This window comes from Amblyomma maculatum, chromosome 2 (assembly GCF_055883805.1).
Source record: "Amblyomma maculatum isolate TAMU_Amacu chromosome 2, ASM5588380v1, whole genome shotgun sequence".
Taxonomy (NCBI): domain Eukaryota; kingdom Metazoa; phylum Arthropoda; class Arachnida; order Ixodida; family Ixodidae; genus Amblyomma; species Amblyomma maculatum.
Genome location: NC_139345.1, coordinates 161,945,165 through 161,971,047, shown reverse-complemented (window position 1 = coordinate 161,971,047; position 25,883 = coordinate 161,945,165). Strand labels below are relative to the sequence as shown.

Below are 25,883 nucleotides of genomic sequence, written 5' to 3'. Positions count from 1 at the left end.
TGCGAGGGTTCCATAAGCTGCCACATATATTGCTTTGACTTGATGTTGAGGTGACTGGCATGATTAAAAAGTAAATGTGATGATCGAAGTCTTCAGAACATTCAGAACATGCTGGGATTGTACTCCTGGCTTAAGTTGCAGACATTGTTTGCTGGTTATACCTTTGAGAGGAAATCTAGTAGATAAAGCTATGGGCAGAGTGCTTGCTTGGTATTCCAACCTAACCACCCAAATGTCACTGTTTACTGGAAACAGATTGTTCAAGCTTCCAGCCTTCCACTTGTTTACTCGTACATTGCAGTGAAGTGCATTTACGCCTTGGCACATGGCAGGCTCAGGGGCTCGTTCATCGCCACTGTACTAGGTTAGACCTCCAGTTGACTCAAAATGCCTTTTGCCATTGCCATGAAATAGTGTTTAAAAGAAGGTTCGATGACAGAAATACTGTTTGCTCTCTTAGTAGGTAAAGAAGAGTTAGCATAACATTTCTTTCGAGTTACATTACCTGGCATCTCTAGATGCGCGTTGTGCCTGCTATGGGCACTGAATTCTTGGTGTGAGATCAGAGGTTCCTGCAGAATCGCAGACTTTTATAATGCTACTTAAATTATGAGCAGATCGAGGTGATAGATGACAAGACTTTACTAATAGTCAATTCCAATCACAGGGTTTAGTGACTTACAGAACATTATTTTCTGCTCTTTTTGGAGTAACTGTATTCCAAATGCAGATCCGGAACACAGGTCCCATCTTCCCAATGCAGATGGGGAGCGATTGCTGAGCCAAGATCGGTCCCTGGAGCAGTGGATTGCTCTTCCGAAATCAACAGAACCGGCTAGAAGTTTGCTTGAGTATTTGTTCAGCTGCACCTTCTATTTCCAGTAGCATGCTCTGCTGTGCTGACTGTGCCCTCTGTGCTCCATAATAGATGATTATTACTTGCCACTGCTATGAATGCAAATTGCTGTCATGAACTAGTGCTTACTCTTGAGGACAGCAAGTCTAAGAGTAGCAGTATTATGCAATAATCTTTTTTAAAGACCTCAGCTCGGAGTGTGACTAGAAGATTTTGTGCGGAAATCATCTTTATGTGCTATTCATGATCTTAAAGCCATTCCTGAACTCTGAAACAGTGAAAATGGTGAACTGCGACTTCCTTTTATTAGAGAATAGTGCCAAAGAAATTTTACCCTGCTTGCCCGCACTCGGCTATACGAAAGAATGGCATAATCTGTTGATGTCAATGCCATCCCAAGAAGCAGCGGGAGAAATGCAGACCTATTACAGGTTTAAAAACAGCTGGCACGTGTACACGAAGCACGGGCTAGCACACAGAATAACAGGCAATTCTTCTGTCAGTTCATGGGCACCACCTACTTGCGCTGGCATGAGTTCCAAACGCAATGGGGACACAATCTGTACTGGATGCAGGTGCTCTTTTGCGGAGCAGGCAGACCACTTCACTTCTGGGATTGTAATTCACTGTATGTGCAGAGGAAAAGCAAGTGAACGTGTCTCTGCTGGCATATGTCGCATTGCCTGCTGTCATCCTTTTTACTTTCAATATGTGCTAATGACAGGAATGCTCATAGCACAAGTAGAGTTAAGACACTGATCTGCGCCATTATGGAAATGCCAAGATGTTAGCATGGGCAAACATCTCTTTGCATCACCGCGAAGCTTGCTAAGGCTCAGTTCAATATACGAGCAAGCTAATACAATGCGGGCATATGTCAGAGAGCTCTTTAGCTATGGGCCTACGCAACTGCTGCCATACCTTTAATGAGAATTCTTGACTAAAAAGGCAACATTTTACAAAGAGCAAAGTAAATGATAATGACTTTTTTTTTTTCATTTAACAAAGCTGGTGGTCACAGTGAAGAACTCATGCCACGATTGTTAATATGCCTCTACTGCCCCATTTGTAAAGCAAGCATATTGAAATTCTCGAATGAGCATGGTTACAGTCGTGAGCAGCTCTGTTAGATGTATGTCCATAAGGGTGGCATATTGTGTCATTGTTCAAAAGAATTCTAAACAATAGGTGGTTTGGAACTTAAAGGAGAAAGAACAGAGAAGCTGGCTGTAGAGGCAGAAATACTGCAAATGGTGGGTGGTGGACAGGTGCCAAGCTGTCGGTATCTGCACTTTGCAAGGAGCCTCATGCTACTCATTAGCCGCAGCTTGGCCATACCCAGCTTATATAAGCTTGGCTTGTACAAAACATGCCTGCAAATGTAACCCTCTTCAAGGCTGCCTGCACCCCACTGTGGTGGTTTCAGTGTTTAGGGCATTTGACTAGTGAGCTGGGTGACGCGGGCTCGGTCTGAGCCGGGGTGGTTACATTTCGGTGGTAGCAAAACGCTAAGTCCCCATGTGCTGTACAGTGTCAGTGCACATTGAAGAAGTGCAGATAGTCAAAATTATCCAGAGCTACCTACTATTGCTGACCCTCATTGTCTAAGTTTCTTTGGCATGTTGAACCCTGTCATCAAATCAAGGTTGCCTACTGTTAGCGTTAGTAGATGACCTTCGTAATGCCACAAAGTCTGCTCCTCACCACTCTCCGAAATTTTGTTGTTTGCAACTCAACTCAGGTTACTTACAGTTTGATGACCCCTTTTTCTGAAACACTAGCAGTTGACGAACTCACTCCCATGCAGTGAACTCTGAGAAAAGTGCTGATTTAGTCATAAACATTTTTTTTTCATGAGAATTTGGTCAGTCATATGACCATTGAAAAGTCATCTGTTGATATGTTCATGTAACAAGCTAGGTAGCTTTATAGATGGCTTGGATATGATATTAGAAGTGCTATGATGGTGAGCTATGCTTAGTGTCTGCAATACCTTCATGATGAATGTGGTGAATGCAGATGACATTTTGCTCCACTTTTATTTCACCAGTGGGTGCCTGGTGAGTTGTCAGTGCAAGCTATTGAGTTTCACTTTCTTCATGCAGTTTACAGAGCTGTGGAATCTTGATAATAGCAGAAGTATTATATTTATGGTTCACTAACTACTGTTTTTTTTTTAAATATAAAATAAGTAAATGCGCAGTCAGCAACCCTGGAGTGCAGCGTGCTATTCACCTGGACACCATAGATATTTTAATCATGCCATACCCCTTTGTTACTTTCAGTTTTCAGTTCTACAAGGCTTGATCACGGTAGCTCATCACTATACTCGGGGATAACTGTGGCTATGCAGCTGAAGTTAGGCAGAAAGGAAGAGGCAACATACCTCTTTCCCCTTGCCATGTAGAGTGGGTTACTTCAGCCCTAGTGACCTTGCATTAACTCTCCAACTTACTCCCTTCACTTCAGCCCAGTACACTCCTAGCCCAAATAGTGAGCAAACCACTCTTCACGGCAAGGGGACAGAAACTTTTCTCCTTTTCTTTCGTACCAAGACTCGGCTGCATAGCCCCAAAACATTGCCTCCATGTACAGCAAGATTCAATGCCACATTTCTTCTCAGTGTCAGAGCACCCTCTGCTTGCTCTGTACCGCCCTTGCAGCAGCCCAGTGTTTTGTTTACCACAGAAAATCATGTCTGTGCAAGCTGTGTTGGCATGGAGAGCTGCATATCTGAGCCAACTTTCATGCTTTATGATGAGGCTCTCATTGATTGGCTTTAAGTTCCATGAAACGTGGTCATGTGTGTTGATTAGTGTCACATGAAGTAAAATTTCACTGACTAAAATACAATCATAAGGATGTAATTTGGGTGAGTTGGTAAGGTGTCATCTTGAAAGTAGCAGCACGAAAAAACAAGGACGTGAAAAGAAGCAAGCAGATGCTAACTCGCAACTAATGTTTATTGATGCAAATAAGAAATATATAATGCCAAGCAACACTGCAAACCGCTCAGTCACCAATAAGCAGACAGCAAAACATGAATCACTAAAACTTCCGAACGGTTCCATTTGAGTAGATATAGGTAGAGGTCAACTTGGCTGTGCATTGTAAGAATGCACTGGTTGCTTTCAGTTTCTTTCTGCTGTGCACATTCTGGCTGTCATCCATTGCAAATCAGCTGAGAAATCATTGAAGCTAGACATATTTTACAACTAGGTAATGAATGTGTTAGTGAGCCATCCATCATGTTACCATGCAGTGAGTTGGGTTATCTAGATAGGGAACTGTTCTTAAATTTTAGTGATTCATGTCTTGCTTTTTGCTTATCAGTGATTGAGTGGTTTGCGTTGTTGCTCGTCTTCTCTATATATTTCATGTGTGCTTCAATAAACATTAGTTGTAAGCTAGTGCCCGTATTGTCTCCTTTCATACCCTTGTTTTTTCTTGCTGCTTCTTTCAAGATAAAATACAATCTTTGCTACTTCGGTCATAAAATGAATTTTAATGAAGTTCCACATCTCTTAGAAAAGTAGTATTGTAGTTGCAGGCATGTATTAGGCCCTGCAGTACCAATTAAGGTGCTCGCTCGATGTAAAGCATAAAGAAAGGGAGGGCTTGTCTGATCTCGAACCTAGTGGGAACTGGTGGATTATGGATAGGCTGTTAAAATGCACTTGCAGTTAAGGTCAAGTAAAAGCTTTTTATTTGTAACTAGGGGCACTGTGATGCCTGACTTTCTCTTTTGCCAGGCTGGCGACGAGATGGAGTGAAAGGAGTTATTTTATTTCACTGTTGGTATGTCTCGGGTGATGTCAACATTGTTTCTTCTCTGGCATTGTAGGCAATCGCCCTTCAACTAATTGAATCCCAAAGTGAAATTTTGAATTAAAAAAATAATAATTTAAGATTATTTAGCAGGCAGAGGCAAATTTCATGCAGTGACCTGCACCAGCATGTCGTGCATCATTTCAAGAAAAAAAAACAGTATTGTGGTGTTCCTACTCTGTGCCTTTATTTCTTGCTCACAAAGCCTCTGCATGTATGTGTTGCACCATATTACGTTTTCACTAATTTCTTGGGTCATGGTACTTTTTACCTTGCAGCAAGTTCCATGTGGCTTCGTAAGCAATGGCTCCTTCAAGCTCTATACCCTTTGCCGGAATTGTGCTGTGCTGTGGTGGGCAAGAAGCAGGACATTGATGTAAGTACTGAAGACATCTTTCAGTATGTGTAGTTTTTTATTTGCCTAACCCACTACTGCATTTGTGACCCCTCATGTTTATTTTGACATTTAGGTTTCTTCAGTGTTTTCTTTGCTTGCTGCCGTTGCTTATTGGCTATGACATTTGGCTGTTGAGTTTGAGAATGCGGAGTGGAATGGTGCCTGTGGCCTGTTGATATAGGCAAAATGCAAATTTGCCTGCCCACATTTGGTGCCACTGCATAGCTTGAAGAACTTTTGTGGAAGAGGGCTCTGGAAATTAACCCAGAGCCCTCCTTCTTGATGTCTCTCATAGCTCATGTTCAGCTTTAGAGTAATAAAAGGACATTGAGGACAAGCTGAAGCTGTCTTTTATTATAAATTACTGCATTCTATCCACTAAAGTGCTACTTACTGAAAATGCGAGCTTACTTTAAGATAGGAAAAGCCAGAAGTTTTGAAACAGATGTCATTACCAGCTGATTTCATAAGTTCTACATGATGCATCCATACTTTATTGGGCACAGGCCCCAGAGGCTGGGCTGGTAAGCCATTCCCTTCAATATGATGATCATGGAGTGTGGTTTACACAGGTCTTTGATATCATTGAGTACGCTTGGTTTTCAGGAACTATTTCAAGGAGCTTTGGAACTCCTGAAATTATTTGCTGCTTAAAATTCTCAAAAAAATTGCATGGTTTTTCTCTAAAAGCAAGCCTACATGAAAACTAAAAGTGCACTTCAGAGGGAACAATCGAAGAGAGCATGAGCCTATATAATATAAACCCAAAGTGACAGCCTGGCATGCGTCTAGACCACGGTTACAGGTGGCTCTCTTTTTCGCAGTTGCCACCTCTCTTGTCCCTATTTAATTTTTCTTTTTTTCAGCATGTTTGTCTTTGTTTTCCTAAATTTCACACATTTATGCAAAACTACTGTGAATAAATTTTTCTCAAATTTGAACTCCTTGAAGACCTTTCTGGAGGGTTATTTTTCTGGTCTTCCTGTCTTCAACTAGACCCGTTGATGGCTGCTTTCTTATAAATCAGCTCTGACAAATTTCCTCTCTAAAAGGCCCCCCTGCACTTTTTTGGTAGCTAAACTGAGGGCGAATATAATTTGTATGTAAAGTGAAAAGAGAAAACAGGGGAGTGTTATTAATAATACTATGCCATATGTAATCATAGACCATGAATGAAGTATGGGGTTTTTCTGGCAGAATATTTCTGCAATGCTTCTCTGCTCAGCGCAAACCCTTTCACTGTGGCGACCAAACCTGTTTTGGGGGCAGAAATAGGTGGCTGCCAGGAGACATTTCTTGTGACAATGACCACATCCATTACCTGCTCCACTCAGTAACAAAATTCATACCCCCCCCCCCCCCCCACTTCCGCCCTTCTGGTTTTCAATAGTGAAGGCATGCTTCTCGTCAGATTCGTGCATAACATGAGGTTTGATACAGAAATATTCAGCATTGCACCCTCTGCCCCAAAGGGAATTGGGAGGATATTTTTGCATGTCTTCAGTGCACAATCATGTGATACATCAGTGACATAGCCTATGTGTTACGTACACATATCTTGTGGAGTTTGTATTCTTTTTTTCCTTGAGAGAGAAGCGCTGCTCAGTCAAAAAGCATGATGCAAGGGAATTTAGAGTGAGCGCCGATTCTGTGCATTTGCTATCTTTTGCTTAGCTTTCATTCTTTTTCTTCCGGTGGTTTAGTGGCGTTGGTGGTATTCGAGCAATGCAAGGACACGGAGTCAAGAGTGTTCTTCTTCACAGTGCGCTGCAGGGATTGTGCATTTGTTTTCCTCATTGTAATGAAAACATGCAAGGCTAGTGCATGAGTTACTTGCACACACGCACGCCACACACATGCTGTTTTGCAGTGGCAGAAAAGAAATAACTGTCAAGACTGAGAGCATCTTCTAAGGGCACATAAACGTTGGTGTTTGAAGTTAAGTTGTAAATTCATAAAAGATGTGGCTTAGCTTATGAACCAACAATTTTCCGGCACTATCGTTTCACACAACGGGTTTAACTTAAGGTACAAGGGTGGCCGATCGAGCCCTGTGCTCTAACGTGCTGCGCACAGAAGCAATCAAATCTTGAGCGCTCCCTATACTGCTGCTCAGGTCAAAGCAACCCAAACCTCATTGAAACAAAAGTGACGTGGCTATGTCACTCCTGCATGTCCTGCATGGGCTTTTTTTTTTCATTCTACTGGGAGAGAGTGAGAAAAGGGCTGCCTGGTCTGTGCGGGAAGGACGCAAGGGTGCTGGGATGTTGGTCCTTTAAAATGAGTGGCGGGTGGGAAGGGGGAGTGGAGGTAATGGAAGGGGAGTCTAGCTGTCCTGCGAGCTAGACGCACAGCAGTATGCATGCTTTCTTTTTTTTTTTATTTAGCAGTGCGGAAAAAATGAATGAATCGAGGGGGGGGGGGCAGGCTGGCCAACGCAGGCAGCACGGTTTCAAGTGAGTGATGGCTTGGAGCTGCCTCGGCAAAGCACAGAGCAGTGTGCATGCTTGCTTTTTTTTTGTAGCACCGAAGGTTTGACTGCTTCTGTGTCCGCACATGGGCTGGTTTTGTACCTTGAGTTAAGCCCCCCATGTGATACAAGCCTGAGTCGCTTTGGGGCGTTAAACCCCATAAAGCAAACCTTATGTGAAACGTCTTGTATAATTCCATTGCTTAATCCAAACGTCAAAGTTTACGTGCCCTTTAGAAGATGCTCTGTCTTGACAGAATTACTTTTTTTTGCGCCACTACAAAACTGCATGTGTATGGGCACGTATGGGCATGCGTGTGTGCAAATAACTCTCACTCTGGTACTCAATATATATGCAGCCCCGCACACGGCAAGTACTCTTGCACATTTTTTTTAGACTGCAGAAAGCAAACGCACCATCCCGGTGACATGCTGTGAAAAAACAGACTCACGACTCCAGAATCCCGCATCGCATTGCATACCAGCCGTTCCACCAAACTATCGGAAGAAACAGAACGAAAACAAAAAATTGCAAACGCACAGAATCGGTGTGCACTACTCTCCCGCGCATCGCGTCTTTTGACTAAGCAGCATGCCTCTGTAAAAAAAAAAAAAATCTAGGAGATATGTGTATGTGACATATAGGCTACATCACCCATCTATCACGTGACGGTGCACCCAAGATGTGCAAAAATATTCTCCCACCAAGATTTTGCTATATAATATAGGTGACGCATTGAGTTTTGCAAAGGGTCCAAGTAGGTCATTGTGCTCCTACTTTCTCCCTGGCCAATTCAAGGGGTGAGAGGCACCTAAGAGCACAATTACCTACTATAATCTATATGATCTCGAATGGACCAGGTGCAGCAGACAGCTTGTGAGATTGAGTATAGTGACAGGAAATCTTGACTTCATAAGAATACATTGACTTCAACTCCACGTAGCCCTGAATGCCTGCTTTTCATTTATTGGCAGTTATGTGACCTTGAGGGCTCATAGACTGGCACTCAACTTGTAAACACTTGACATCTTATCATTTGTTCTCTCTGTGGGCTTTGTTCTGCGGGTTTACAAGCTTTTTACTAAAGTGGATACAGTGAGTATGCACAGATCTGTTCTCTGAAGCATTGGCTGAGTGACAGCCCAGGTCAAGCCTGGTTAACTTAAAACTTCTAGCACATTATTTTTTCTGGGTATGGCTTTGGTATTCCTCCTGACATCCCAGCTTCTCACACCAAGTAGGCATAATCATGGTCTATCACTAACTCCATTGCTGTAGTTGATCATCACATACTTCTGTGGTGCTGCACATTTTAAGTATATGAGCAGTGTTTCAGAACCTACTTAGTGCAGAGCTACGGTACAAATTTGAGGACTAATAGTAAGTTTGCTCTGCTTGGTGGCTTCCACAGACAAGGACACACTTGTGGGGAAGGCATGTTGCATACATACCTGCAGCTAACCCTTCCGACTTTTTAGAAGACTTCAGATGTTTGACCAAACTTTCTGATTGCACGATCACTGCCCTAAATCTTCCGATAAGGGGCTTCTGCCTGCAAAGAATGGCTTTTGCGGAACCAGCACCGAGGAATCAGCAGCCGCATTATAATTTCAAGCACCTCCATCAGAGGCCACACTAGCACCATCGGCATCATTGGCTAAGCAGGAAATTTAGCCGAGCAAGAGTAGGTGTCGCTGGCTGCGAAAACAGTTGGTGTACTGCGCTTCTTGTAGGCAGTGATGCACAGCTAATGCAGCCACAGTAGATATAGATGCTGTGCTGGCTTTGCTTTCGATCTCAGCTAAGGGCAGCCACTCAGTGTAATTGAGGTTAAAGGCTTTGCCCAAATGTCATGTTATCTTATCCTTCTTATTGAGCTCAGCCCTATGCCTTATGTTACTAAGCTTCTCTATGCTCAGCAATGGCGTGATTGCTCTTTTTTTCGGAACCAACGCAGCCAACGACGGTCACGGATGAAATTACGTGTAAATGGGCTAGTTATGGTTTTGCATTAAAAAATTTAAACAGCGCTCCGATGGTACTGAGAGAAAACTGGTAGTGGGCATGCAGATCAGTTTTGCGCTGGCTATAGAGACGTAGTGAGAACATTTGGTGGCGGCCTGCAGATATCTCGACGGACGCACACCTTTAGACATGCATTGCAAGCTTGCTGATGCATGTTTTTATGCTTAGGATGTTTAGATTAGGACGCATCAGACACTGCCTGAAAGTAGCAGCCGCCTCCCCCTTTTGTACACAAATGCTGCCTCCTCCCCCCCCCCCCCCATTTTTGCAGTCTTCCCATTTCTGGTCTTAGCAAGTACGTGTTGAAAATCAGTATGCAGAAGACTAAGGTAATGTTCAACAGCCTCGGGAAGGAACAGCAGTTTACATTAGGTAGCGAAATACTGGAAGTAGTAGGCGAATATGTCTACTTAGGACAGGTAGTAACCGCAGATCCGGACCACGAAAAGGAAATAATAAGAAGAATAAGATTGGGATGGAGCGCATTTGACAAGCACTCTCATATTATGACTAGCAGCTTACCGGTATCGCTCAAGAGGAAAGTATACAACAGTTGCATCTTGCCTGTACTCACCTATGGGGCTGAAATGTGGAGGCTAACCAAGATAGTTCTACTTAAGTTGAGGACAACCCAGAGGGCTATGGAACGAAAAATGGTAGGGGTAACATTAAGAGATAGAAAGCGTGCAGAGTGGGTCAGAGAAATAACTCAAGTTACCGACATTCTAGTAGAAATTAAGAAGAAGAAATGGACATGGGCAGGACATGTAGTGCGAAGAGAGGATAACTGATGGTCGCTGAGGGTAACAAACTGGATTCCAAGGGAAGGAAAGCGTAGCAGGGGGCGGCAGAAAGTTAGGTGGGCGGATGAGATTAAGAAGTTCGCAGGGGTCAAGTGGACGCAGCTAGCACAGAACCGGGTTAAGTGAAGAAATATGGGAGAGGCCTTCGCCCTGGAGTGGATGTAATCAGGCTGATGATGATGATGAAGAAGTACGTGTAAAGGAAGCTGGGGCCACTAGTAGCGCGATTGAGCCTTGTGAACAATGTCAACATCTGTGCTACAGGCATCAATGGCTTGCTTGTCACATCAGGGTACTATGTACTCTATGGACACACGGTGCTGACAAAGCGGTTGGTTCACTTGTTCTGTGGAGACATATTCACGGTAGGCAGAAGGCATGGCTTTTCAAGTGCAGTGACCATTGTGGCTCCAAGCTTTGTTTGGAAACTGAAATCAGCGAGTTGAATTTGTTGGTTTGGGTGTATATGTAGCGAAGAAGCACGCATATTTTCTTCCCTCTCCCCTGAGCCCTGCAAGCTTGAAGATCAAGTGTAGCAGCAACTTCAAATCAAATCTTAATAAACAAATTTGGTCACTAAATTTCACAGCATTTCTCAATGCATATGTCATGCTCTACATGAACAATATCACAGCAGCAGCGACATTTTGCCTAACATTAAGCGTTTTCAGCTGTTTTTCACAGCTGCCTTTTCATGCAGCCTGTGAATATCGAGTTTGCTTCTGAATGTTCAGAGGACTTGACATTAGGACATGAGTGTTTTGCGTGTGGAATAGTTAATTCAAATTTTACCCTTGTGGCCAAATTCAAAAACATGTCTCCACTCGACGCTACCTCAGCTCCATAAAATGCAGAAAACAGTCTGTTCTCTACTTAAGGTTCAGTTCAAATTCTTGAATGCTTTTCAACATTTCTTCCGACTTACCCTTCAGAAATATTTCTCCACTCCAGACAGCACAAGTGGCATACGGGCAAGACTAATGGCGAATTCGAGCGGGAGAGCAGGCGCCCTCGAGAGCACTTCGAAAGTGCTCTCAGACAAGTGGGTGCCCTCCAGTGGTAGAGCAGGAGTAGAATCACTGGCTTCCAATGGTAGAGGAGGAGGTCTTTTCCTTTGCTGAGAGCACCTGAATGCACTCCCGGCTGCTCCCTCATCTAAAGCGAGTGTAGAGGAAGTCACATGACATAAAGCGGTGTATCCGCACCATCTTTTTTCTTTTCTCAAGTCGGTGACGCTCTAAATGGTGGCTGCAAAGCATTGCTCAGGTTTGAGAGTCACTGCTGGCATTGAAAGGGCCAAAGGAGGCAGATCGCCGCGCTGTGAGAACAAAGGCATGCAAAGCAGTTCTACATGGAGTGTTTGCTTCTCGGGTTGCAACTGCTGCTACTGCGGGTAGGCGGAGAATGCTGGGGAGGGAAGTGCGGTCACAATGGTCGTGGCGTACTGCTCTCTACACGCAGAGAGCGTTCCCGTGGGAGGAAAATTACACCCTCGCTCGGCGTGCTCCTGTACTTCTCTGTACTGCTCGGCACCTCTGCTCTCGTCCCCCCAACCGAATGGGCCATAAGGCCAAAATTTGGCCCGGAAAGTGCATGCCACTACGTGTAACATGCTCATTTTCTAATGCCAAGTCCTTGTGGACAGCATCGACAAGCTGCCTCAAGAGTCACAGGCTAGTAGGCTGTGGCGGCCGCTTTTCGATGGAGACTAAAAGCAAGGCGCCCATGTGCGGTGCGACATCAGTGCACGTTAAAGAACTCCAGGTGGTTGAAATTTCTGCAGTCCTCCACTACAGCATTTCTCATAGCCTGAGTCGCTTTTGGACGTTAAAAAAAAAGTCAGAGCCTAGTAAAATATGTTTTGCAGACTGCATGAACAAGTCAGCTGTGAAAAATGGCTGAAAACAATTCACATCTATCAACATTCACTGCCAGTGACATATGGCTGATGTAGAACAGGATTTAGGCATTGAGAACTGCTCGAACTGCTGTGAACTCTAGTGACCTAGTTGCATATTTGCCCTCTGAGTGCTCAGCGGCGAGCGTTGAGCACATGTGAGGTTCAAAGAAGCATGTTATAGCGCATGCACCCAAGCCAACAAATTTGTCTTTCCAGAAGCAAATGCCGCTTCTGTTTCCAAGCAAGCTAGGAGCTTTAATTTTAAGCGCACTTGAAAAGCCATGCCTTCCACCAACTGCAAATATCTCTCCACAGCTAAAAAGACAGAATTGACTCCCCCCCCCCCCCCTTCAGCACTGCATCTAGACATACAAGTATATTTGAGGCAATCAGAAAGCCATTGATGTGTGCAGCACAGGTGTTCCATGGCACAACTGCACCTCCGGTACCTCGCTGTCTTCCTATTTACAATATGACATTCCCCACAATTGCACCACTGTCCACAGTGGTTCACAGAAACCACTGCACATGTTTCATTTGCTGTTAGCCATCAAATTCTTTCTGCAACTTGGCACTCGGCGTGCTCTGAAATGTTGCTAAGGTATCTGGTGATGACTTGAAATGTGTTTACACCACAGTAGCATAATGCGATGATCAACTACAGCATTGAAATCTGCAACTGACGATAGTTATCCATGCTCAACGTCAGCCGCAGAAACTTAGGAGGCTTTTCTTGGTCGTACTTGAAACGATGTTTCAGTATTTTTGCGTCAGATTGAGGTTCTCGGAGCCAATGCTTCAGAGAGTGGGTCTGTGAATCCTTATTGTATCCACTTTCATGAAGGGCTTGGTATGCAGTAGAACGAAGTCTGCACAGTGTGTGAAAGCTGCGATGCCCCATGTTTGCAAGTGGAAGTCTAGGTGTCCCCATAGTAGTGTCATTGCCACTTATAGATGCTCTGTTTTCTCATGCACTCGAGGAGCAATTCAAGTGGAGCTTCATTTCAAAAAAAAAAAAGGGCCTCGAGGACCGCTTGGAGTCAAGGCATGTTTGTGAATATCAGTTAACCTGATCCCTATGCACTGTTTCCACTGCCTCGGGTGGTTAGGGTATTTCTCGACCTTATTGGAAGGAAGGCTGAGGGGCCGTCATGAATCCTAACCAAGCTTTTAGTAAACTTGGGGAGAGTTGTGCCACTTCTACATGGCATTCTCGATCACCATTGAAAGATTCCATCATCTCACTAAGCTCTTGTACCCCGCTATTGCCATTGATAATTCGCTGCTGGGCTCAAGTAATACTCGTGCACTTTTGAAGATGTGTTATCAACTGTTTTTGTACAAGTTGCAATGATGATATACTTTCCGTACTGTTCTGTGTGCAATTTTGTTTTTCTTCTATGACCATATATGTAGAATTGCATAATCTTTCATTTCAGGTTTGGTTTTATTCCTAGCTCTGTGTGCTAAGCCATATCTAGAATGCACACTTCTATTTCTCAAAGTCCAGTCTCCAGTTCTGGACTGCTCTGTTCACTCTAGTTATTGTAGCTTTCCATGAAGCAGTGCTCAGATGTCTTTGATTGATAGGATATGGTTCAAAGACCCTTGAAATATCTGTTCGACTAAGGTATTAGATTTTGTGATGGACTGATGCTGAACGCCTGTATTCTTGTGTCAGTTCGTCATATTTCTGTAGTTCAGAATCGAAACTTTTTGAATTGTTATCAATTAAAAATAGAGCACCTAATTACCCCTTCCTCAGAATGTTTTGTAAAGACAGCTGAATTTTCGGATTTTGGAATATAGTCCTGCTTTTTTTTTTTTGCATTTTGCAGATGTCGCACAGCGAAAACCTGTATCCAAGCTCGAATCCAACAGGCCAAGAGCAGCTGAAGAAGGAAACCTGCATCCAAGCTCGAACCTGGTGGACCGAAAGCAGATGTTTTGTGACCACACTGTATCAGCCAATAAAGCCAATCCAGGTGACCACATGTATCTTTTGGAAGCTTGCATTCTTTGCACTTGAGACTCATCTCATGGAGAGCATCATTTCTGCAAAACATTTTGTGTCATAACTGTAGCAGAAACTGATTGAGGCCTTGCACAAGGCCTAAAGCTGCCATATCAGTATTATGCACAACACAAACATGAGGTGTGATGTAGGAGCCTTGCAACCATGCAGAGTATCACCATAGCATGGTAGCATTTCCATGCCGAATGTATCATCGTTTGAGATCAGACTAATGTCTTGCACCTTCAGAGTGCACTCATTCCTTGCACTAAAGGCCCTAATATAGTCCGAAGTTTTCGACGCAACTGGCTAAGTCTGCGACGTCAGCCACGGCACGTCGGCCATGACGGGCGCATCAAAAAACTGCCGCTTCTACAGGATGGCGCGGCTGGCGTGCCCGATGCCGCGGCGCGCATGCGCACAAGACGCCCTCGAGGGCTGGTACATTTTTGGGGTGCATTTTCGAGCAGACGATAGGGCACCTACAGGGACCTGGCTGCAGCCTATCAAGGCACTAATTACTATTGTGATGAAGGCAATGACGCGATGTGTTTACTGCGAATGTTCAAATGGCACAAAGCATTTACAGGCAGCCGTGGAGACGTCCAGCCCAGCAACGGCCTGAGCCCGCGTCGACGACGGCTACAGACGGAACTATGATTGTGTACGTGCGTGTTTTACTGAAAACTAATCAAAATTTAAGTGTATGTACGATTACAGAGGAGTTAGAGATTACACAGTAATGAGGATCACATTCTCGGCTGGCTGCAGCTCCTGTAGAATTCCAGAAATTTCGCGAATTCCCTGGTTGTTGAGCCGCTGACGTTCCGTGAGGCCAAATCGAGTACGGCCTTCGATTCCGGCGTGTACCGGTCACAACTCTATGCGAAGCCGCTTCCGCAGTTTTTGGTATTCTTCCAATGAATGTACTGCAGATAAGTGAAACAACACCATCGTTACACCTTCTAGAGCAATGCATTAGAACGAGCATGGTACACACACCGCAGCGAAGAACTCACAGCTGTGCCCAGCCGCACTACTGACAGTTTGCATCCCAGGCATTTTTCTTTCCTTTGAACGTCTGTGTATAGTCAATCCGCTTGGTATCATTAACGCAGGGCTGCCCTCGAATTCCTTCTAGCAGCTTTTCCGCAACAGTGTCTGAAATGCGCGCGTGGTTATAGCGCAGTCTCTGTCTACATGCAAGCCGCCATCTTCACTGCGCGTGAGGAATGCTGGGATGGATGGCCGACGCGGCTATGGCGGTCGGCGAGAAATAGGCGAGATTCTGTTTGCGCGTCAGCGACGTTGGGCCGCGTCGGCTCGCGCTCGCTACGTCCATCACGCCGTGACGTTGGACTATAGACCTCGGTTTTTCGCCGACGTAACGTCGCGGAGGGCGACGTGCGCGCGCGCGTTTCGTCGGACTATATTGGGGCCTGAAGTGAGTGCCCACATCCATGCACTCTGAATGTTGATAGCTATGCACAAATTTTGCCACACACACACGGGTACAAAGATCTTCACAGTGTGCACGCCTTCGCGCCGTGAACACGTTGCACGTTCTCCCACCGTGCACACATCGCACATCCTCGCTCGCACATTCTCGCTCGCACATTCTCGCTCGCACATTCTCGCTCGCACATTCTCGCTCGCACATTCTCGCTCGCACATTCTCGCTCGCACATTCTCGCTCGCACATTCTCGCTCGCACATTCTCGAATCGCACATTCTCGAATCGCACATCCTCGCACGCACAAACTCGCGCTGTGCGGGTCGATAACCACGCACAGATAATCACGCTGAGCCTCGCACAATATTTTCAGTAGGGTAGCCTTGAAACGTCAGGCAGGTATGGGTTTCTGTGATTTAATTTCCTGTCCTCATTTTTGTCTGTTGTAGGTACAGGTTGCCAAACTGACATGACAGCTGCATACATCCACAAGCTTGAAGAAGAAATCATCAATCTTCGAAATGAGCTACATAATTCAAAGGAGAACTTCACAGCAACAAGGTTTTCTGAAGATTGTCTTCGTGGCAATGATGAGAAAGTTGCATTCTACACAGGACTACCAACTTTTCTGATGCTTTGCTCATTGTTCAATATTCTCAAAGACCATGCGGCACATTCCTCTAGAAATCTACTCTCGCAGTTTGAAGAAATGATGTTTCTCGTGAGAATGAGGCTAGGTCTACGTACACAGGACCTCGCTTATCGCTTTAAGGTATCACAATCCACTGCATCAAGAATATGTGAAAAGTGGCTCGATGTCTGTTATGACCGGTTAGGTGTACTTGTACGCTGGCCAGAAAAAAAGGATATTGTAAAGACAATGCCAACAGCATTTATGGAAAATTTTGGTCTGAAAGTGAGGGCAATACTGGATTGTTTTGAGGTTTTTATAGAAAGGCCAAGTTCACTGCTGCCTAGAGCTGAGACATGGTCGTATTATAAGCATCATAATACGGTTAAATTCCTACTGGCAATCTGCCCGCAAGGCATGGTCACATTTATTTCTAAAGCATTTGGTGGCCGAGCAAGTGATAACACGAAAACAGAGGAAAGTGGTATTTTGCAGTTTTTAGACAGAGGAGATGTTGTGTTAGCAGACAGGGGTTTTTTAATTGCTGAGAGTGTCTGAATGAGCTGTGCCACACTAGCTGTGCCTGCATTTACGAAAGGCAAGCAGCAGCTGTCAAGTGCTGAAGTTGAGCGAAGCAGAGAAATTGCCAACGTTCGCATCCATGTTGAGCGTGTAATTGGTATGGTTCTAAACAAATACACCATACTGAAAGGTACATTGCCGGTGGAAGTGCTGAAAAAAAACAGCAGCAATGAGTGCCTAATAGACAAGATTGCAAAGGTGTGCTGTGCACTCACCAACCTATGCAATTCGGTTGTCCCATTCGAATAGTGCGGCAACTTCCTGTTGTGGTGGGCACCTGTATCTGTATGCATGTGTTGTTTTTTTGGGGGGAGGGGGAGTCATTTATGGTAGAAGAGACTCAGTAGCCATTCATCATTTTCTTTTTATTTCTGTCTTTGATTCTGAATCCATGTTCAACACTACACAGACATGGGAAGCTCATCTTGGAGCTTTGATACCAGTCATGACGATTTCGATGACACTGACACATCTGTGCAACGTTGAGAGGAAGTGTGCAGAGCGGGTCAGAAAAATAAATCAAGTTGATGACATTCTAGTGCAATTCAAGAAAAAGAAATGGGCAGGGCATGCAGTGCGAAGAGAGGACAACTGATGGTCGCTTAGGGTAACACAATAGATTCCAAGGGGGAGAGAGCAAAGTAAGGAGAGGCAGAAAGTTAATGGGGCTGATGAGGTTAAAAAGTTCTCAGGAGTCATTTGGATGCAGCTAGCAGAGGACCGGGTTAGTTGATGTAATATGGGAGAGGCCTTCACCCTGCAGTGGGGATAGTCAGGCTGATGATGATGACACATCTAGATATGAATTTACGTTTGCTGCACCCAAGAACTGCTTGAATTTGTGCAGCACAGGCACTGTGCATATCTCTGACGTTCACTCTGCACCTAAACTAGTAAAGAAACCTAAACCAAGATATTACCATCTTTTTTTTTATTATTAGAACCTCAAGGGCCCCCAGATGGAACATTACATGAGGGGTAATTCTATGTAATTCGTAAAAATGTATTCGTTACGAATTAAGGGGCTACCTTCAGAAAAACAGGAACGTGTGTAGGGAAAAAGTGCATGTGTCGCAAAGTGCAGTGACAGTAGATCTGATTGCGCTGCTCCCCTGTTCATTGCCTATTTTGTTTTGTAAACAGAGACACTAGTTGCTCTGTGGTTTAAAGCCTACGATTTAGGCTCAGCTAATGTCAAATGTACACAATAATTTCACTACTCTTTCAAGCTTCCTTACACCGCATTTACTTGAGGAAAACAGTTTTTTAGTGTGAACATTGGATTCCTATACAATGCGTCAATTTGTGAGGCTAAAATTGAGTGCGCTGGAGATTTACACCAGGAAGTGTACAGCTATTGCCAGAGTCAGTTGATCTGACAAAGTTTTGAAATTATTACGCTGTTTTAACTGTGTGTGGGAAAGGACAAGAGAAGCCAATATGTTTACTCACAGGCACAACCTAGGGTGCAATTTGGTGCTCAACTATGTATGTGTATCGTTTTTTCTGTTGTGTGCTGTGTACAGTTGGAACCCTAAGTCTCTGACAGAGTCAAACACATGCCTTAACGTGAATTGTACACTGCAACCAAAGGGAACCTTTTGCAACACCAGCCAATTTGTAGGGCAAGTTGTGCTTTGTATTTATGTTAAAGTGGCACTATAAATAATGCTTTTACATGCATTGGTGACAGCTGGCATTTTTGGAAGTTTCCAGTGACGTAGACAGGCTTTATTTTGAAGGCTGGTTTCCAGAACATCAGTTGCAGAACCAGTACCGGCTCTTCGGAGCTTGTTTTAGGCCAACACAACTGAAATGAAACCATTTCATTTCGCACTTCTTGTTGTCGCAGGCAATCATACGGCCTTCTTCATGCCCCTTGCATAGGCAAAACGTTTGCGTTGTTGCATTTTCTTTATCATTCGATGTTTGTGTTTTTTGACTGTCGAACATTGTATTCGAATGCTGAGCATTACATGGCAGTGGTGCCAAAGGCATGGGGCTGTTTGCTGGTACCTTTCATTGTATTTTTCTGGCTGTCATTTAAGCTGACATCTTTTGTTACTGAATGTTCTTTACCTTTGTTGTTTTTATTCTTGCTAGAGTTTGAGAACTGATGCGCATCTAGTTCTGGTAGGAGGACTTTCTTGAAGAAATTGCTTGCAGTGGCAACTTGCATTGTGATGAATTCGTTGTTGCTGAAAACTCGTTCAACATTTATCTCTTTCTCATTCCACAGGACAAAATCGGCATATTCTGTTTTGCACACGAACATCTGTAATTGAATCTGGTAGTAGTAGCTGTGTGTTCTCTTTAGTTGTAGAGTGTCGTCAGAGTCTTTGACACAGGTGTTTGTATCTTTGAGCAAATCGCTCAAGAGGCCGTCTTTCACTCTCCACGGACACTTTGCTTCAACAACTCCTGCTCCACAGCATGTACGCTGGACAAGCATGTCAGGTGTTGCAGCCACGAAAGGATACTTCTGCGAAATAAAAAGTCCAGCTTGTTTGAATTCAACGTTCTGGTGGTACTCAGTCATTACCTGTTTGTACTTTGAAAGTGCCTCGGGCTCTTTTTCACGGCCATATCTTACTGCAGGTGTGGACAGCGTGCTCGTCGGTGGGGTACAGATACGGTTCATAAGACTTGCTGAGGGATCCACTAGCCGTGTATGACACACGTCATACAGTGTTGTTCCAGTGATTCGACCTCTCCTGTACAAATGCCAACTAGTATTCATAGCCTGGTTTCTCGTTCTTTTCTCAATGCTTGTGATGGCTTGCTCACTAATTGTTAGAGTCTCAAATACTTGTTCACATTTTTCTAATAATGCTTTGTGCGGTAAGTCGGCTGCATTCTGATCGTAAAGCATCCGTAGGTCAGCACCACTGCAGCTTCTGGCTGCAGGTACAAATAAGTTGCTGTACTTTGGGTCTGTGCTTGCAACAGCAGGCCGAAGTCCGCTGGCAATCACGATATCAAAGAATGTTTCCCACTCTCTCCTCGATGGTGGGGGCGCGGGTTTTCGGGTTGGAATTTTGCTCTCAACGCCTGAAGTGGGACCCTCTAAACGACGTTTTTTCATGGTGGAAGATGAAAAAGATGAATAGGCCGTGCCGTGATCTTTCGGATGTGCGCTGGTAGCCAGCTGTTGTCGCGATCCGTGCACGATTGCTCTTCACGTACACGCACGCCGTATTCAAGATAAAATAATAACGCGGCGACGTGGGAGCAAGCTTCCCCTTTCCCGGCCATGCACATGCAGTGCGCTGCCAACTCCTCCCCGTCGTCTTTTGCAGCAATCCAAACCTTCAAAGGTGGGCTCGCCAAACTCTGTGAGTGATTGACCTGCATGTGGAATGAAGTTTTTTACCGGTGGTTTCAGCTCATCCATAAATAACACGTCTTGCGCAATTACATGCACGCCGTAGAATGCTTTTCCCGGGATTATCTTCATTCTCAAGTACTTTAGCTGGCCAGCTAAATTGCTGAAACCTTGCAGCTCAAATTTCCCGCGGAAATGGAAACTGGTCGTCAGTAGTTTTTAACATCAATTTTATTCGAGCCCCTTGTCCCATGCGATCAGAAGTGGGATGCTTGCATCGTGCGTGCCTCGCCGTGGTTAAGATGCTAGACCACTGTGCCGGAGTATCCGGGGTCGAACTCGACCGCCGGCGGCTGCGTTTTAATGGAGATGAAACGGTGAGGCGTCCGCAGCCTGTGCAATGCGAGTACACGTTAAAGATCGTGTGTGGGGGCGTAAAAGCAAACGCGACTCTCGTTGTTTACATCTGCAGCGCCCTCCTGAGATTCGGTGAAGGAAGGTAGGGTAGGCGGGCCGACTTGTTTTACGGAAGGTTAGTGCTTATGAACTATTTATAAATAATTAGCATTTCACTAAAACTGCACTAAAACAAGAGTTTTGTTCGTGCATCGCAATCTTTTTAAGCTCGCGGCGCAACGAGATGGCACCACCGCTGCCATCGCTGCCACACACGACGTACGAGAACATCCGACTTTTTCATATAGAATGAGGAAAATACCCCAAACAAACTTGGTATATAAAAGGTACTGACGACCAAATATTATTTCTGTGTAACTTTGAGCTTCAGATAATCAGCAGTTTAGCCGGGAGAAGCACTCTACGGCATGAATGTAAGTGCGCAACCTACCTGCGTTATGGCGATGACGGTGCCTGGGTTCGTCTGCTTTAGCCACGGCTGCTTAACCCACCCGCTTGTAAGGTAGTTGTGTCCTTCAAGTGATTTGTACGCCTTCATTTGGTTTCGGGTGACGAAGCTCGTTGATAGCACAAGGAACTCGTGGATTTCACACATATTTATGTGCGGCCACAGATCGACACTTACCGTGCAGTCGCGCATATCGACTGCGAATGGGTCAGTGCCGCAGAGGTCGATTTTTTCAATGTAACGTGCTCTGTCCACATCGCGCAGACTTTCCAGATAGTTGAAACTATCAGTCATGATGGCGATTTAATTTTTATGACATCAATGCTGCCATGAAGTAGAAATGACAGCGAAGCGCACACGATTAACTGAACCGCTAACCGGCGACCGCACTAGTCGAAATATAGGACACAAAAATGGCGTCGGTCACGCAGTGACGTAAGCTGTAACGTCATGTGAATGCCCCCTATACCGTGATGGAGCAAGAATGCCTTGCCGTCTTTTCTGGCGTACAGCGGTTTTGCTCGTACCTTTATGGACGTGCCATTACAGTCATCACCGATCATTATTCGCTTTGCTGGCTGGTTAATCTACGCGACCCCTGCGGTCGGTTGACCCACTGGGCATTACGCCTTCAACTTTACAGGGTCGTACAAAAGTGGCCGGCAACACCGTGACGCTGACTGCCTCTCGCGGCTGCCTCTTCCAACTACCCTCTGCGATGGCAACTTTGACGAATATCTTGCCGCCGTTTCCGTACAATTTCCGGATCTTGCCACTTTCAAGCGAGAACAACGAAAAGATCAAGACTTGGTATCACTTTTTGAAATAGCTTGTGATCCGGCATCTGCAAACTCTTTCTGCATTCGCGACGGTTTGCTGTATTGAAAAAATTACTCGTCTGGTGGTGCGCGCTTTCTGCTAGTCGTTCCGGCTAGCCTCTACTCCTCTGTTCTACACTCTATGCACGATGACGTTACAGCTGGGCACTTGTGATTTGCCAGGACTCTTACCCGCATTAAGGAACGTTTCTGCTGGCCAGATATGCGTCGAACGACTCAGCGTTACGTGAACTCCTGCGTGCAGTGGCAGCGGCTCAAACTCCCCACGACTTCTCCGCCGGGCCACTTACATCCGTTGACCACCTACCACACCATATGAGCAAGCGGGTGTTGACCTCATAGACCCGTTTCCCTACTCGTCCAAAGGCAATCGTTGGGTCATCGTGTACGTAGATCATGTCACGCGTTACTGTGAAACTGCCGCCATCCCTTCCGCCACCGCCGCTGACGTCTTTTTTCTTCACGCTCTCGTCCTCCGTCATGGGCCTGGGCCTCCTCGTGTCATTATTAGTGACCAAGGTCGCCAGTTTACATCAGATGTTGTGGAATAGCTTCCGCGCTATTGTACTTGCCACTCGCGTCACTCTACGCCATACCATCCCCAGACAAATGGCCTCGTTGAACGTACAAATCGGACACTGACGAACATGCTTACAATGTATGTTGACTCCCAGCACAAAAACTGGGATGACGTGCTTCCATTCATTACTTGCACCCATAACACCTCGAAGCATGAGACAACGTTTTAGAGTCCATTTTTCCTCCTCTACGCCCGTCAGCCTCGACGTTCTCTCCACACCATTTTGCCGTTCTCCCTCGACGCCGAGCCTTTTGTTTCGAGCACCCTCTGCCGCACTCTGTCCTCGCAGGACCGCTCTAAGCAGCGCTACGATCGTCGGCATCATAATGTCTCCTACCTCCCTGGTGACTTAGTGTGGCTCTGGACACCTTTCCGCAAGCGTGGTTTGTCCCAGAAGCTGTTGTCGCACTACACAGGCCCATTTATTGTGCTCAAATGCATCAATGAGTTGAATTATGTCGTGTCTCTCCAATGTTCCCAAGGTCCGCTCTCGGAAAACACAAGTAGTCCATGTCTAAAGAATGAAGCGCTGCCACTCACGGAGCTCTGACTCACAGCCCAGGGGCTTCGTCTGCGAAGGGGGAAATGTCAGGCATGCGCATAGAAGAGGACAAGGAAGTGCAAAAAAGATGCTCTCCAGAATAGAGGTTGAAGACGAGGAAGCTCACCATCTGTTGGTTAGTGCACCAGGATGAGGTGCAGTATCATTCTGTAAATAAATTTAACAACATTTAGTTTTTTTATCACAGGCTGCAAGCGCAACACCGCTCCTTGAAGAAGGATGGTTTTCGGCATCGCTTTGAAGTTGAACTAACAACGTTTTTGTTTTGAGCAGAAGAAGGAAGATATATAGAGAGCTGCTCGAGAAGTACCTGGCGAAGGTTTTTAAAAGAGCACGTGCATATTGCGAAGCTCTCTGTCCTCTTGCAGGGGAGGGAAATTTTATTTTTTGGTGATGTCTTTTGTTAGAGATGATGGTACGAGAGAGGTATCTTCGAAGTAATTATTTTATGCTTTGTAAGATAATATGATCATGTCTACTCTCGATAAGAGCGGAAGGAATTATTCTTTTTTGCCTACCGCTATTATTTCAAGGCCAATATAAATATTTGCTTACCAGTACATATAACCTAATAACTAGCAATTGTTTTGCTACTTGCCTCCTTTCTTTCTCTACGCGGCACAAACGTTCATATTAGTTGATGTGTAGTATTTACATCTCGAAGTTGTCCTTGGGATATGAGGGACACCTCAGCGAGAGTGCCATTTAGATGCAACACCCGGTGTTATAGTTTTCTAACAGACTTGAAGATTGCTCCTTAAACTAGAACTTGTTGCATTGCGGCTCCTGGAGAATGTAACGTCAATGGCAGGAATTATTCCTGGGACCCTGAGCATGATAACCATATCTTATACCCTATACGATGTGACGCCCAGAAATGGAGACAAGATGAGGTCGATGAAGAAGCGGCTCGTGCTGGGACAAGAGACGATGATGTCGACGAAGAAGCGGCTCGTGCGGTAGGACTCGCAAGTCGCCACAGCTGGGCCTTAGGCGCTCGTCTTGCGTCAACTGAAACCTCGCTTGTAACATCTTGGTGAGAGGCGCTTGGTTCACGGTCACCAGAAACCCTGAAGACGGATTCCCAGCTTGAACAGCGCCGATGTCGCCATCTTGCTGGCCTGCCGCCATATGTGCCTACAATGTCTGTTGACACCGATGCTTCGAGTTTCGTGCCTAGCAGCTCATCGCAGCATCACCAGTAGCCGCGTTCGTTCACGGGCTCACCCAGCGAAGACGTGGATGATTGGCTCTCTCCTACAACCAATGGGTGAGCCGTTACAATATGTGGGACTCTTCCGCTCAGCTAGGTAACGTAGTTTTCGCGCTTAACGGCACAGCCCTAACGTGGTACGACAACCACGAGGACACTTTCATCACCAGGGACCGCTACGTGAAAGAAATAGAAAAGTGCTTTGGAGATTCTGACGCGAAGAAGAAGCGAGCTGAACAAGCGCTCTCTCAAAGAGCTCAGCTTCCTTGAGAGCCGTGCATCAAATATATTGCCACCTGGTATCCCCATGTTCTTGCTGCGCCTGGAAGAAGAGGACACTGAAGTTGACTCGCGTGCTGTGCGCCGAACGTTGGCTTCTGGTACAGCTTCGTCCCGTCGTTTTAGTCACGTCTAGCCCTGTTGTCCGTGAAATATTTTGATGGAGGTGCGGGGTATCGATCCCAGTATATGTCCCGCACTCCTCCGCATACCCAGGATTCAGGTCCTGTACCTATCGACACTCCTGTTCACCGCGCTAGCCGGAGGAACCTAGGACTACCACCTGAGCACGGGCCGTTGGAATTCACTACCGCAGCCGCCCCTCGACCTGTCATGCAAACTCCAACGTATTACACTCTACAGACACCACGACTGCATAAGGCTTTCCACGGCTGTCAGACGGAAGACGTTGAAGACAGGCTCACCCAGTTTGAACGGGTCCCCACATTTAATCAGTGGGACGACACCGCAAAGCTCAGGAACGTCTTCTTTAGCCTGGAAGATGGCGGTCGTACTTGGAACGAGAAACGCGAAGGCGCCCTAACATCGTGGCGCGAGTTCTGCCGCTGCATCTTGGACACCTACACCAGCCCGGATCGCCGAGAACTAGCGAAAAGGGCTTTACGCTCTCGCATACAGATGCCAAACGAGACCATAACGATGTACGTGGAGCACATGACTAGGCTGTTCGACCCGGCCATGCCCGAAGAGAAAAAGGTGCGCCATCTCATGCACGGCGTTAAGGAACAACTGTTCGCTGGGCTCGTGCGCAATCCGCTGAGCACAGTTGCCGAGTTTCTTTCGGAAGCAATCATGATGGAAAAGATGCTCCAGCAGCGGTCTACGACCTACGACAGGCCGGTACTCGCCGCTTCGCTCACGGAGCCGCATTCGGCCTTCGGGGCTAGTCCGGATCTTCTTCGCGACATTATCCGCTCCATTTTGCGTGAAGAGCTCCAGAAGCTTTTCGGTGCTCCCCAGCCGACGGTCGGCTCTGTCACTAGCATTGTCCGAGAAGACCTCCAGCAAGCACTTCGGCCTTCCGCACCATCTGCTAACCCGCCATCCTTTTCCACCGAGTCCTGTCGGCCAACGTATGCGGACATCTTGCGACGTCCCCCAACTGATTCCACACAATTGCTGCCACCCGACCAAGGCTCACTGTATTCAGCCCGCCCCGAGCCGTACATCGACAACCACCGACCACCCCAGCGAAAGGCAGACCTGTGGCGTGCCCCAAATCGACAGCGCCTGTGCTTC

The 25,883-nt window shown here is 45.9% G+C and overlaps 1 long non-coding RNA gene and 1 pseudogene across 2 annotated transcripts; both read left to right on the top strand.

Annotated features, from left to right (window-relative positions):
* Positions 1-408: 408 nt before the first annotated feature.
* Positions 409-14,278, top strand: LOC146200319 (uncharacterized). Of its 2 annotated transcripts, XR_014705221.1 has the most exons (3): positions 409-851; positions 4,963-5,060; positions 14,119-14,278. It is a non-coding gene; the product is annotated as an uncharacterized LOC146200319 (long non-coding RNA). The 2 variants fall into 2 exon arrangements; XR_014705220.1 differs by lacking the exon at positions 409-851 and having other exon boundaries at positions 4,916-5,060.
* Positions 14,279-15,534: 1,256 nt separating this feature from the next.
* LOC146200318 (uncharacterized) lies at positions 15,535-17,209 on the top strand (annotated as a pseudogene).
* The last annotated feature ends 8,674 nt before the right edge of the window (positions 17,210-25,883 follow it).